General features: G+C 41.1%; 1 long non-coding RNA gene across 1 annotated transcript in view; it reads left to right on the top strand.

Annotated features, from left to right (window-relative positions):
* LOC309353894 overlaps positions 1-15,070 on the top strand; it is a 53,607-nt gene extending 38,537 nt beyond the window's left edge. The window contains exon 3 of the long non-coding RNA XR_014162124.1: positions 14,925-15,070. This is a non-coding gene — a long non-coding RNA (uncharacterized lncRNA). The remainder of the gene's footprint in view (positions 1-14,924) is intronic.
* The last annotated feature ends 435 nt before the right edge of the window (positions 15,071-15,505 follow it).

A 15,505-nucleotide genomic window follows, 5' to 3' on the forward strand; every position in this document is an offset into this window, starting at 1 on the left:
TATGGAATCTGCAAAGATAATTTTACACATATTTCTCCACCACCACCACTTGTTTTAAGACTTACTTTCCCCACCCTTTTTAAGGTACAACCAAAAACCAACAATAAAATGAACTAGAATAATTAATATAATATTTCAGAGTTGTAAAGCTTACTATGTTCTATTTATTCTTCCAGTAATAGTTTGCTTTAAGGATTTCATCTGTATTTGTTAAAGAGAAATCTCTCCCATCTGTTGTTTAAGAAAGAGAGTGGAAGGTGTAGCACAGACAGACACACTTTCTGTGGTTAAGACTTGTAGAGAAACATCAAATCAGAAGAGTGACAGGTCTAATTTTCTTAGACAAAATACAATTCTCAGGAAGTAAATAAGATCAAGCATAGAACTGAAGGTTGATAGCTCTAACAATAGCTGTCAGCCCCTATCAGCAAGTGCAGGCATCTGCATAAAAGGTCAAAGTTAGATGTGTTGTAAAGTGTGGCTTTTTAATATCAAAATGGGTTTCTGTCTTAATGCGGAAGCTCATGTTGAGGTCATGAGCTTTGTGAAATTCTATGAACTCTCTGATGCAGGTGTTAGCTCTACATAATATTAAATGTTTCTTCTACATAATGTGCATATGATTACAATATTTGAGAGAACGCTTGTTCGCATTTGCCAAGAAAGCTGATGCTCTGATCATACAGGCATCATGTGTAAAATAACCAGGTCTATAACTTAAATAACCAGCTCAACAGCCCCATTCCTGATGTCACTATCCCATCCGCAGGCTCCACAATGTCTCTGTGTTGAGCAGGACATGTGAAAGGCAGTCGTTTTACATATCCCACTTAACATGCAGATACTGAAGAGTAGATTACTTTTGGGTCATAGCAGGGTCCAGTTCTCTCCCCTTTCCATGCAGTGTGGTCTGGGTGTTTTAGTTGTTGCTGTTGGTTTTTGTATCTTTGTTTTAGATCTTGCTGTGATATGTGTGGAAATGGTTCACTTGGTAGTGTTTTATTTATTGTTTATGACTACTTTTGGTAGTTATGTATTTTTTCATCTTGTAAGCCATCTTAAGCATGGTTTGAACTGTGGAAAGGCGGCATACAAAAAAAAATATGTATGCATTTTATGCCTGATGTATTCATGAATCTTTTTCATTGACAAGTATAGGGACAACCAGGGTTGGTTAGGTCTAGCCAATTCTGGCCAGAGGTTCACCAGCCTGAATACTCCTGAATCTATTTCTGTACTTGAAACTTCTGATTAATGTAGCATCAAGCAGTGCTTTATAAATGTTCTTCCTGGTAATAAGGAATTTATTTATTTCGGAAATTTCTATATACTTTCTGCACCAAAATAAAGCAACTTCAATACATAAAACAACCCACCATAAGAATACTAAGACCAGCCATTAAAAAAAACATAATCAAAGGCCAATTTGGGAAACCACTGCTGGGCAGGACCTTTGTAATTAGTAGTAGTAGTAGTAGTAGAATGATTGTCAGTAGGTTTGTACTGGATGAGGTGATTCCTAAGGAACTTTGGCTCCAACTGCTCAGCCAGAACCTAGAATTGAGCTCAGAAACAAAGTACTAGTAAAAAAAAGGTAAAGGACCCCTGGACGGTTAAGTCCAGTCAAAGGTGACTATGGGGTTGCAGCACTCGACTTGTTTTCAGGCCAAGGGAGCCGGTGTTTGTTCACAGACAGCTTTCCGAGTCATGTGGCCAGCATGACTAAACCGCTTCTGGTGCAACAGAACACAGTGATGGAAGCCAAAATGCATGGAAACGCCATTTACAACAACAACAACTTATTATTTATAACCTGCCCATCTGGCTGGGTTTCCCCAGCCACTCTGGGCGGCTTCCAGCAAAATATAAAAATACAATAATTCATCAAAGCTTCCCTAAACAGGGCTGCCTTCCCGCCACAGTGGTTCCTATTTATCTACTTGCACTGGCGTGCTTTGGAACTGCTAGGTTGGCAGGAGCTGGGACAGAGCAATGGACGCTCACTCCATCACGGAGCTTCGAACTGCTAACCTTCCAATTGGCAAGCCCAAGAGACTCAGTGGTTTAGACCACAGTGCCACCCACGTTCCCTAAACTCAGTGGCGTAGCGTGGGGGTGCAGGAGGGGCCGGCCGCACCGGGCGCAACATCTGGGGATTAGGGTTAAGGGGCGCAAATCCACGGGTTAGGGGGAGCAAATCCACGGGTTAGGGGGTGCAAATTACTTGCCTTGCCCCGGGTGCTGACAACCCATGCTACGCCACTGCCTAAACTACTAGTAACCCATGCAGTTGGCATAGGATCTATTACCAACTTTAGTGCCTGGGTTCTGGACTAACCAAAGTTTCCAGATTGACTTAAAGGGCAGCTTCATGTAGAGTGACATTATATTAATCCAATCTGGAGGTAGATAGGACCTGAATAATGTGATTTCCCCCCCTTCAGATATTAGATCTGATGGCTGACATAATCAATTATAATGTGATAAGTTTGAAGCTAGCGTAGTACTCCAGCAGCCATGCTACATTTTCTTTTTTTTATATAGGTGTCACGGCTTAGTATTGGTAGCCACTTACAGTTAAACTGTGGGAGTCATAGCAAGTCCAGTTGTATCCTATCCTGTGAACTGAAGAATGTGTGGTGTTGTCTGTTTCATCTGCAACAAAAGAGAGTATCGACAGACATTCTCAGTGGCTGCCTTTGTCTTTCTCTCCATCTCATGATAGTAAAAATGAAAGAGGTTAAACATATGCACATATGAAATGGGGTGTATTGCAGTTTTATTGGATGGTTCTTCTTCTTACACTTTATGCTTTTTTATATAAAAAAAATCTTGTAAACCACTTTGAAAAGGCAAGTGTGCCCTAAAAAGTGGCTAGGTAATAAATACCGTATTTTTCTGTGTATAAGACTAGGTTTCCTCCCTAATAATTAATGTCTAAAATTAGGGGGACATCTTATACACAGATAGTGTCCCCCCCATTTTCTTAAATCTGAGTCCCCCAAAATAGTGGGCATCTTCTACATGGGGGCATCTTATAGATGGAAAAATACAGTATATGAAAAAAATATTATTTCCACTTTTTAGAAAAAGAATAGCAATGCAACTGAGAGCCTGTATTCCATTGCTTGTTTCTTTGGATTACTGTGTTTTTAGGTATTTAAACTGCCAAAACATTTTACTTTTGGAAAGACTGCCAAAAGTAGTTCTCACAGTAAGCAGGATTCGAGCACAGGGGCACTTGCCCCTCCTGTGGTTTCCAAAAACGTATCCAGAAGCACTGCTATCTCCAGCTGAGCGCAGAGCACAGCCCTCATGGCTAGTAGCCACCGATAGCTCTCTCTATCCATGAATAACTGAAAAACAGTTGCTGTGGATCAAAAGTGGTAGCGTGTGTTGTGCTCATGTCCTGCTTTGTGGGCTTCCAGGGGGCATCTCACTGACCACTATGAGCACAGATTGGTGGACTATGTTGGACTTTGGTCTGGCCCAGGAAAGCTCCTTTTTTCTGTCCCTAAGGGGACAAACATATATTGCCTCTGAAATAATGTCAGTGCATTCTGCAGCTATAATCCAAATGATTACAGAGTGATGGGCAAACTGAGGGTAAAAGTGATATGAAATGTATTAGTGAAATGTTGTTATTGAACAAATATTTCATCTAGAATGAAGGCAAAAATGTTCGGAATCTTACCATATACCGCTTATTTGGTCTTTTCTACTTCAACGCTGGAAAATAAAATATGCTGCAGCAAAGCAGATCATATTTCTGTTAAACCTAGTACAGGTTTACGAGGGTCCTAAAACTGTGTAACAAATCTGGAAATTAGTGTCAGATTTTTTAAAAAATAAAAACAAGATTCTTTATAGGCTGTTATTTAGCTAAATATATGATAGCTGTTTGGCACTTCCGAGTATACAGATTTGTTTTAAAAAACGTAAATTCATGTCTGCCACCTGCTCAATCAATCTCCATTTCCACAACTGTTTCTGTAGAGAGGCAGTTTAAAGCATTCTGGGAGATCAAATATACATGACATAATAAACAATAACAATAAGTGGACTTGGCTGCATGTGGATCAGAACACAGATTAAATTTCGGATACCAGTTGAACATCAGTCTCCACCAGCTTGCTGATTTGAAGGGCATGGTTCTCTATAAAATCTCAGGATATTCTGCACACATTAGTGCCATGTGGAATGTTGATAATACAGTTTCAGGGAAGGCTTCTACATTTGGAAATGAATTACCTAAAAATTGTCCTTGTCATTCAGTAGGTGGCACTCTTCCCTATGAGCAGATAATGGTATGTCTCTATATCACTTGTATGGCTTAGGTACAGCTATCTTTTAATCTTTGACATACTCACTATGACCACTGGGGAAGTTTTCAGTGAGAGTAAAAAGAAGCAGTCTTTTTATCATCCAAGTTCCAGCTCCAGTAATGAATCAGGAGTTGGGAAACGTAGTTGTTCAACTGTATTGGTGAAATATGGCTCTACCTCTAATTCTTTAGTAATATTAGCTACTGTGATCCTTTACTAATGTGGTGTGTGTGTGTGTGTGTGTGTGTGTGTGTGTGTGTGTATTTAGGCACCAGGCAAAAACATTCTTCTTCAACCAGGCCTTTGGCTGTTAATGATCTATAGCTTTTTAAAACAGGGAGTGTTTAAAATGTATCCTCCATCCACCCCTGGTTTTAATTGAATATAGGGGTTTTTTGTTTGTTTGCTGCTTTGTTTTGTTTTTGCAAAGGCATTTTGAGTTGCCTGTAGCTAGAAAAAGCATCTAATGAATTTACATAACAACAGCAACAGCAACATACACACTTCCTCCTGCCTCTCTATGGCCGTTCACCTCACATCACTGCCTCACCATCACCTCCCTTGTTTCCATCACTACCTGCATTTTGGCACATTTATGTATATTATATTTTGCTTGTGGTAGTGAAGCTTGTGATACTGCTTAGCTAAACTGGCCCACAAATCTCAATTGCTGAGAGACCAAAATTATATGCAGCTCAGCTTCTGTGATGGAAGAGAAGGAATTACGGTAAATTCGCTTTGAATCCGAACCTCGCAAGGTGAGAGGGAAGAGACCCAGAGCAAAACCACAAGCTACAGCAACCTTCCTCAGTCTTGACTCCCCAGATGTTGCGGGACTACGGTACCATCTTCAGAGACATTTACCCACAAAGTTTCAGCCAAATGTCCAAGTTGCTGAGGGAGAAGTTATGATGAAATCAAATATTTAATGGCTAACCCCTGAAAAACATGTCTGGCAAGTTACACACCTTGCCCCCCAAGTTACACACCTTACCATTTAGGGGGAATGTAATTCCACCTGAGGCCAGTAAAGCTGACATTGCTTCAGTTCAAGTTTGACTCGCCACAATATAGCCTCTCTAACATCTGAATGAAAAACAGTGGTACCTCAGGTTATAGACACCTTGGATTACAAACACTTCGGGTTACAGACTCCACTATCCTGGAAGTACCGGTAGTACCTTGGGTTAAGAACTTACACTGTTCTCAGGATGAGAATAGAAATTGCGTGCCAGCGGTGTGGTGGCAGCGGGAGGCCCCATTAGCTAAAGTGGTCCCTCAGGTTAAGAACAGTTTCAGGTTAAGAACGGACCTCCGGAACGAATTAGGTTCGTAACCAGAGGTACCACTGTACCACCTTCCTAGCCGTTATCTGTCAATAATTAGATTTCAAGCCCAGTTTTGATACTGAACCCCTGCTCCTTGATGGGATAAATAAGAGGGGAAAGAGTGCCATCAGTTATTGATCACACTCTAGTCCAAACTATCAGTTTACCTCAGTGTGGTGTAGTGATTAAGAGTGGTAGACTCATAATATGGTGAACCGGGTTTGCTTCCCTGCTCCTCCACATGCAGCTGCTGGGTGACTTTCACTTCTCTGAAGTCTCTCAGCCTCACTCACCTCACAGTTTGTTGTGGGGGAGGAAGGGAAAGGAGATTGTTAGCCGCTTTGAGACTCCTTAAAGGTAAAGGGGACCCCTGACCATTGGGTCCAGTCGTGGCTGACTCTGGGGTTGTAGCGCTCATCTCGCTTTATTGGCCGAGGGAGCCAACATACAGCTTCCAGGTCATGTGGCCAGCATGACTAAGCCGCTTCTGGCGAACCAGAGCAGCGCACGGAAACACCGTTTACCTTCCCGCCAGAGCGGTACCTATTTATCTACTTGCACTTTGACGTGCTTTTGAACAGCTAGGTTGGCAGGAGCAGGGACCAAGCAAGGGGAGCTCATCCTGTCACGGGGATTCAAACCGCCGACCTTCTGATCGGCAAGTCCTAGGCTCTGTGGTTTAACCTACAGCACCACCCGCATTCCGAGACTCCTTAGGGTAGTGATAAAGCAGGATATCAAGTCCAAACTCCTCCTCCTCTTCTTCTAGCTGCACATAGGCATTACAAAACAGCAGAGACAAGCAGGAAGTTTGTAAAATTTGACGGATCAAATGCTAAAGGATAGGGCAGTGGTTGTCCATTGCTTACCACTGGTGTTGGCCCAGCAGCTACCCAGTACTTAGGAACAAAGAAAACATTCTCTGGCACTGGCTTTCCAGGTTTTCAGGCTGGGCTCATCTGCTGCCCAACCTGAGGATGCTGGGAGATTGAGCCTGGGATCTCTCCTGAGTTATGGCTCTTCCCTAGTATGCCTGAGAAGCCCAGCAGAATGAGCAGAGTTATATTCTGCCCAGTTCTTGATGAACATTGTTGACCAGGGCAAGCGAAACACTTCCAGTCCCCATCTCTACTTTAAATTGACATATATGGGTCCCGAAAACCCATATATAAAAGGAGCTGTCCATTCCGTGATTGATAGACTATCTTGCCCTCAAAATGGCAGATTCGAAACTGGACTGTAATTGTTCAGATCATTCTTCCAGATGTATTTTTTAAAGATTTGAAAGGATCTCACGTACCCTTAGGTTTTTTTGGAAAGCATTCCTCCTGCTATGGTGATCATCATCGGATCAGTTAAAATAGTCTGCTCAACAGTGGCAAATTTCACAAGTCACAATGGGTAAGGTTCAAGGAAGACTAACTGGAAGACTGCAGATCTCCAAGAATTATGTCCATCCTCAAGTTTCATAAAAGACCTGCTATGCAGGTTTCTTTTTGAAAAGCAAAAGTCCAAAGTCCTTTTGGGCACACAGAACCAGTCTACAGTTTTATGGAAGATGGCCAAAATATTGACCTTTAAAAAGCTACATGTTTCCACATGCTTTTTCATAGCTTTCTTTTTGATTGACAGCTAGTTGTTATTTAACTAGCAGATATTTGCAATTGGACTGCTACAACTAAGACATAGTATACTCCTCCAAAATCCAGGTCTTGCTTTATTTGCCTGAATCTTCATATTGGTGCGCCCTTGGAAAACGTCATAGAAATCAATGAAAGTGTTCTGATGATCTTTGTACTGCAGTTGCCCCAGGCAATATAATATGCATATCTTGCTGCTTAATCTACCTAGAGCAAACTCTATAATTTTGATGCATACCCATGAAGCATAGGACGAAATCTCTCTGTGTGTAGTTGGGTTTTAGAATAATCAGTTCTCAGACTGTGGTCTGCAAAGAGCTATTTGGTCACATGATTCTGGCTTTTCCCCTGGTTTCCAGCTGCTAAATTGCATTAGATTCCCTCTAAAAATACATTAAATACTTTCCAGCTATTACTTTGCACACAAGTAAGCAATTGGTGTAGGTGCCACAAGATTGTTATATGATAGTGAATGGGAGGGAATGTGGCTCATTAGTGCCTTATTAAGGTATGATCATATTATGGGAAAAGTTTGTTGATCCTCATTTTTAAACCATACTTAACAGCAGCAAATATAATGATGGTCTTAATATCAGTTTTGCAGTAAGAATAGAACAGATGAAATAATGAGGTTACTTATGGCTGTTCCTTGAAATTATTTACGACTGTTTTTTAAAGTTGGCATACACTAGGAATTGTGGGTTTTTTTTATAAGGATTCTGTGATTTAGCTTCCCCTGGAATAGAAAGTATTTCATGTCTTAGGACAAAACAATTAATTAACTTTAAAATACATTGTTCTGTGTGTACCACTTCTCAAGCTGGACTAAATACCGAGGGCAGTAACACCCTGTCCTGGAAATACAACTGAGTTTTCTAAATTAAATAAAAAACATGTCCTGGCCTATTATTATTGGTGTCAAATTGTTTTGTGAAAGGCACGTCACAATTAACAAGACAGCCATTCAACCAAATTTATGGCTTTTATTCTTTTTAACCTAATGAAGGCTATAAAGTATGATCATGTACTACTCATAAAATAGTACCACATAACACTATTCAGTTTTGAGAAGAGCTTAAATTGTCATCTTTTTGTTGGACTAATGATCAAATATTGATATTTCTTCAATTCATACAAACTTATTGCATGGAGCTTGGTCAATATATTCTGATGTTCACACCAGGGATTTGGAAATCAATGTAGTTTTCCTGTTATTCTCTTATGATTAAATCAATTGAAGTTATTTACTCATAGCACAAAATATGCACAACTGCCAACCCTATGGCTTTTTTGAATTGCTTTCTTGCTACCATTGCCCTCTAATGAGAAGGTGCAGGTTCTCTTCAGGGGTTGACTAAACCTGCTCATGTATACCAGCAATTTGAGGTGCACAAATTGTTCATTATTAAAGGCTACCAGTGTTCCCACCAAAATGCAACTTTATCATTTGCCACTGCATTAACATTGACAAAACAGAGTATTACTAAAACTCAGCAGTGTTGATCAGACAATGGCAAAATGACAGTCATAAGAGCTACAAGCATGGTTTATGACGTGTCTGTGGCAATCTAGAGAGACCAGGAAAAACAATGGAAATATCAATTCCATTGAATAGTAAGGCAAGTCTTGGTAAGCACTCTCATTTCAATCAGGTATGAAGCCATTTAGGAAAATGGTAGAACACTTGAATTAACTCCGTTCTTACTGAAATAATGCGTTCTAAAAATTGGACTTTACAAACATAGGTTGATAGCTTAAGACTTCAGGGATTCTTACAAAATAAGCATCAATCTTTATAATATTGATCATTACCTTGCCAAAAATCTGTGGGTATATAGGACGGCGCTGATGGAATCCTAATACTCTCAAATTGTTATTTTTAGAGGGAATATGATCAACAATGTTGTCTCCAATGCTGTAGAAGATATAGCACAAATAGGGCTTAAGTTTTAAATGGTTGAATAACTAGAGGAACCAGCATATATTAAGTCATGACGGGTTCATAACAGCCTGGGGAAACATGGGGTGGTGGTGGATTGTTTTATAAAACTGTCTTTTAACTATCTGGATTTGTCTTTGTTTTAAATGTATTCCAACCAGCCCTGGGATCACATGATAAAGAAAAGGCTAAAAATGCTAAATAAATAAAATAAAATAATAAAGTGGAAGGAAAAAGACATTTATGATCACATTTCCTGTTACCACAAATGTCCCTGAGTTTGCACTTATCTACATTCATGTGGAAGCAGTAGTATGTGAACTGAAAGTTGAAGAAATCAGTTTACAGTTGAATATGAATGATTCAAAAAGAGGTGTGGCAAGGATGAGCATGATCGTGAACACTTCCGGTTCCCTTACTACTTTGATGAGATTGTGGGCAAGGGTTAGACTTGAGGCCCCCATTTAAAGCAGTATCATACCATTTTAACAGTTATAGCCTTCCCCAAGGCATCCTGGGAACAGTAGTTTGTTAAGGGGGGCTGATAATTGTTGGGAGGCCCACATTCGCCTCGCAGAGCTGCTGTTCTGAGTTGCCTAGGAGGAGGGGTTAATTGTTAAACCACTCTAGGACTTGTAACTCTTTGAGGGGAATAGGGGTCTCCAAACAACGCTCAGCACCCTTAACACAAACTACAGCTCCCGGGATTCTTTGGAAGCTGTGACTGTTAAAGTAGTATAATAGTGCTTTAAATGAGGCTTAAGAATGTTCATGCGTAGGGAATTTGATTACCTGTGATATTTCCACATCTCTTAACTGGTCCCGAGACTGTGCTGAATCAACATATTGATTAAACTTATCCCAAATCTCAACCACAACAAAACACCTATGACACACTATTCTGTCCTGTATGTGGATTGGCTTGTCCTTTGCCATAGTGGAAAGTGGTAAAGCTCATGTCCTGAGTTTTGTCAGCTTGATTTTTCAGAAGATGATAGATAGATAGATAGATAGATAGATGATAGATAGTACTATATTTGTCCTAAATTTCAGCATTCTAGCTGGTAGAGATCTTCCCCAACAATTCTGATACTCCCAGATTGATTACAAATCCTAGTCAACATGGGTCTTAAAAGTTAATGGTAAGGTCTTAAAAATCAATGCTAGCATGAACTAGACATCAATGGAGCAACTTCAAATTAGAGTACTATGACCTGAACTCTTAGAACCAACAGCAAGGACATGAGACTACAATACTCTGAATGTAGCAGAGTCTGCTAATAGAAATTCCCAAGGGAGCCATTCGGGGGAACTGTGGAAATTTCACCTAAGTTTAGTAAAATTATATTCCAGTGCCAAAATATGAAGATATAAAGTCAAGAGAATGATACTATAACATTAAACAAATTGGAGTAATATTCTCTGTCAATAATCATAGTGCAAAACTGAATTTTCTATTTATCTATGTGATCCTGAGGTTTGTGTGGAGTAGCGGGCAAAACCAAGCAAGCTAATTCATACAGATTAGTTATTCTTGAAAACATCTTACCATTTTATTCAGTTGTGAAAAGATGGGATAAGAGCAAATTGTTCCTCTCTTGTATACAGCATTCAACTAATAGAATAGTTAATCAAATCCATGTTGCTAGGTGTCAGAATCTCCCAGATATAATAAACAGCATATAGCATCAGACAGTGTACACACACCACACCACACCACACATGGTTCCAAAAGTAGAGATTTGCACAGCATCTTAGGGTTGTATGTTTAAAACATTGGCTGTTTCAACTGTATGCAGGGGTGCCAACTTGAATAAAATATTGGGGTGCCAGGTAAGTCCCGCCCTGCTCACATGATGTGGCAAAAGCACACCATTTGAATGGCAATGCCTATCAATTTTCGCAGGACTCAGCCTCCTCAAATATTTTATTGGGGGGCTGGAGGGACCCTGGCCCCTAAGAGTTGGCTCCTATGTTTTACAAGCCCAACCCTGGCCCCTCTTGGCTGCAGAACCGTCATGGGAAAGGAGAAGAAAGAGTGGAGGGGACAATCGATGGAGAGAGGTCTTGTAGCAACAATAGCTTGGGGTTGGAGGCATTTCTTTTAAAAACAAGTTATCTGCACAGAGGTAGCAAAGGGAGGTTTCTTACACCAGAGTCATTGGCCATTATGGAAGACTGTCCAACCACAGAGTGCGTCTGTCTTCGCAGTCTGAGGTGGAGGTGCCTCTGAGTGCCAGTTGCTAGAGGCAACAGAAGGGAAGAGTGGCCCTTGTGCTTGGGTCCAGCTTGCCAATTTCCCACTGGGACATCTGCTTGCCCACTATGGGAGCATGATGCTAGACTGAATGGGCCCTCTCTGGCCTGGTCCAGCAGGTTCTTCCTATGTTCTTAGAACCTGTAATCCAAAAGACCTGAAAGATATGATGTTAGCTACCCCTGCCTACATTACTGACAGGGAAGAACTGGCTTCTTTATTCCTTATTAATTATCTCCCTGCTTTTCTTTGGGGTGTGTGGGGGGAATTGACTTTCTGCGTTTCTCTCCCTTCTGGTTGGAAGAAGTGTGGATTTTCCACAAAAGCCCCTCCATTGTACATTCAGTAATTCATTAATGACACACCTGAAAGGGCAGTTTCCTCCCCTCCCCTGTGCTGTCCCTTCATGAGACTGAAGACTGCCAAGACTTCCAAGAACACCTCTAAAGCCTGGCCATCACTCAGCCTCTCATCTCATTACACACGCCAATAAAACTTAGTGGCCGTCTCTCTCCACGAGCAATCTTGCTAATGGATATGGAGCCATGATCGCAAACAGCGTTTTGCATATAGGAAAGCTGGTTTTGCATGTATCTTGGCAAAACCTAATACAGTGGAAGCACAGGGTTGATCTTCTTCTTCTTCTTCTTCTTCTTCTTCTTCTTCTTCTTCTTCTTCTTCTTCTTCTTCTTCTTCTTCTTCTTCTGTGATGTGACTGGCAGGCTGCTTGAGAAGCGAGGAAACGCTTCCGCCAGCCTGATTTCCTCATAAAGACAATAGCTTCCCCTGAAGGCTGTTTCCAGCTGTAGCCACTTGGAAGTACCCACATCAAGCATGTATCACACAGATCTGTCAGTTGGTTCTGGAGCCAGAAAATTGTTGTTTCAAATGTTACAGTACAGGAAAATCGCCTCTCTGCACTCGCTGCCAAAAAAATGACAGCTTAATTTATGCCATGCTGAAGCTACATTACAGAGCCATTGAGGCTGGCAGTTAAGTACACTCCATGCTCACATCTCTCTCCCCCCCTCATGCAAGTGCACTGGGGAGAGATACACAGGGGCTGTAATAGGGACAATTGGCTGCAGTGTTTTCCATGTCAGTGGAACTAAATACAGGTGAAATGGTTAGCAGCCATAAAATGATTTATTTATTTTTTTACCTTGTATGCAAAACGTGGCGTAGCAAGCATATACATTCCCAAATAATTGGGAGAGATGTTTGGTGGAATTGGTATGCATGAAATAGACTATGGAGAGGTTTGTTCACGTCAAGTCCCCAGGTTTTATGTGGAGTGGGAAGGCGCTGTGATATTATCCATGCCTTTGAAAATTACTCCGTATCCTTGGTTCAGGACCTTCAGAACCTGGCCATGTTTACACTTTCTGAAATTAAAAAATCTGACAGCATTAAAGCACAGCCAAGTGTCAATATTTGTCATCAAGGTTTTCAGTAGGTATTAAAGATGCACACTCCAGTTTTGAAAGTGAACAACAAAATCCCATCCAATTATCCCCCAGGATGTATCGAAAGATTGTTATTGTATAGCTGAGGCCAAAGTGTAATCTCTTTAATACCAGAACAGCCATCAGCCACATATTTTGGCAAAGTGTTAATAGCAGAACTGGGGATTACCATGTGATATTCTTTTCCTCAGCTGCCAGGTTTATTTATATGAAACCTATAGTAATCCCCCACCCCCAAGGATTTCTTGATATTAAATAAAAAGCTGGAAAATGAGAAAGCAATTCACTTTTATGAATTCAGCAAGGACAAAAAGAGAGAAAGAGAGAGAAAGACCAGAATTTTAGACCTTGTTTTATTCATTCTACTTCCTTTTTGCTTTTATGGCACATCTCCATTCTAATGCCAGCAGAAGTCTGATGCTAGTTTAAAATACTTCTGTAGATCTAAAAGAGCAGCTGTGTGAAAGAATAACAAGAAATGTGGGATTATAGACTAAAACTATTATTCAGAGTTAGGGTGCAATCTCCCATTGAACTAAATGGGACCTACTTTTGAGTAGACATGCATAGGACTGCACAGAGTGGTTTTGATTGAAGATATAATTGCAGGCATCAAGTTGATACATATAAAGTAGCCGAGTTAAATTTATAAAAGAAAATGATAATGGCATGTTACATTATTTATTCATTATAAAACCATTCTTATTGTTTATGCTGGTTACCGGTATATATTGTTGTACACCACCCCCAGTCTCCAAGCGATGCAAGATTCCAGGGGTTTCAGGCACTAACCTTGTAATATTTTGGAACGGTGGTATCTCTATGATACGTGGATTATTTACACATATATAAGTCTTGAGTTTGCGGTGGTGGGGTTCACAGCATTAACACCCCAAAAGGGTCCTGCTTCTCCCATAACTGTAGCCTAGGAGTTAAACAGAAATTAAACATCATGCTCTGACCCTCTCTCCAGCTTGCTGCTTTTACCAACTAGCAGCCTTCTTTTCTCTAAGTCACATCTCAGCCAACTCTCAACTCTGGATTTTGTTTTTCTAACTATCTCAGAGCTGGAGGAGGGGTTCTACTCAGTTGCTGTCTGGCACAGAGCCCCTTCTCCTTGTCTTTCTTAATACCTCATTACCTTCCCTTTGTTTTCTTAATGGCTCATCTCCCAGGCAGTCTCCTGAACACAGGAAGCTGGGTCCAGGAATTAGAAGACTGGCATCCAGTTTAACTCTCCAAGTGGAATTTAGATAAGTCTGCTTTCAGCATTCTAACTGAGCATTCAGTTTTGGTCCTGAAGATGCAGAAGCAAAGGCTGAGACGACTTCAAGGATCTAGCTAGGCCAGGCTAAACAATAAAGATAACAGTCCGTCTTGTAGTGGAAGACTGCCATTGACTACAAGCACAAGTGCCATCTGGCTAGCTGGCAGGGGTAGCAATGACATTAACTTAAGATCAGGTTTCACAGAGCAGGTGCCAAGAAGTATTTGTTACATGTGCTTCTGGCAAATCTGTTTTACCTGGACATTTGTTCATTGCTTTGTGTTGTCATTGGCTTTGGAACCAGTGTGGGTTATCCAACAGCTTCAAGAGAGAGGGGAAAAAAGACTGAACTACTTTGCTTCAACCCTTTCAAAGAATGGAGGCTACAATACAGGGACCCTAAAAAAGGCTCAACAACTTTGGTCGGCCCTCACGCATGTTTACTTCATCAAATCTGGTCCTCTTTGAAAAAAGTTTGGGCACCCCTGTTCTAAGGGGGGAAAAATCAGGATAGCAAATGGGGATGCTAGACAATACATAGACAATCTTAGTGAATTCACATCAATGAAGCCTAATGTCATTCACACAAGGACCCTGCAGGAGTTTGCTCAGCGTACGTCAAAACATTAGCTTTCTTACTTGTGTTGGTTCAAAAGATTGTTGAATACTGTCTCTCTCTCTCTCTCTTTTTAAACTGACAAGGATGATCCTGGAAAATGCAGAGCCAATTAGCTTGATTGCTACAGTTCTTAAGAAGTTAGAACAGAGAACAGGAGCAGTTGGTGAGGTGGGGCAGCAGCGCTCCTCTGAGCTTCAGTCGTTTGCATCACTGCTGCATACCAGAATGGAATGAAGGTGAGGAGGTCAATCAGTAGCCATGAACCTGCATGGTGCTGCCCTCTCTACCCCCTGCTTTCAACACCGTGGTGTGACCCCAGCTGATAAAGATGTGGGTATCCTTGGTTACCTATCAACAGGTTACCTAGCTACTGGTTACCTACCTACTGTGTGCAACAGTAGCAAATGCCAACCATATCTGCTAAATTGATTTCTGTTTCGGATACGGAAAAAATAAGTGAGCACCAGCAACTTCTGTTTTCATCTGAATTTTCCAACATCCCTAGTAACAAAACACCTTTACTTGGGCAACACAAGAATCTGCCTTCCTGCTGCGTCAGAGTCAGACTATTAGTCCATCTAGCTCTCTCTTTTCCACTGTGACTGGCACCTATTCTGGGGTCCTAGGCAGAGGTCTTCCATACCACCAGCTCCTTTGAGCTAGA

This window comes from Podarcis melisellensis (genome assembly GCF_964234715.1).
Source record: "Podarcis melisellensis genome assembly, chromosome: 12".
In the NCBI taxonomy this organism is placed as follows: domain Eukaryota; kingdom Metazoa; phylum Chordata; class Lepidosauria; order Squamata; family Lacertidae; genus Podarcis; species Podarcis melisellensis.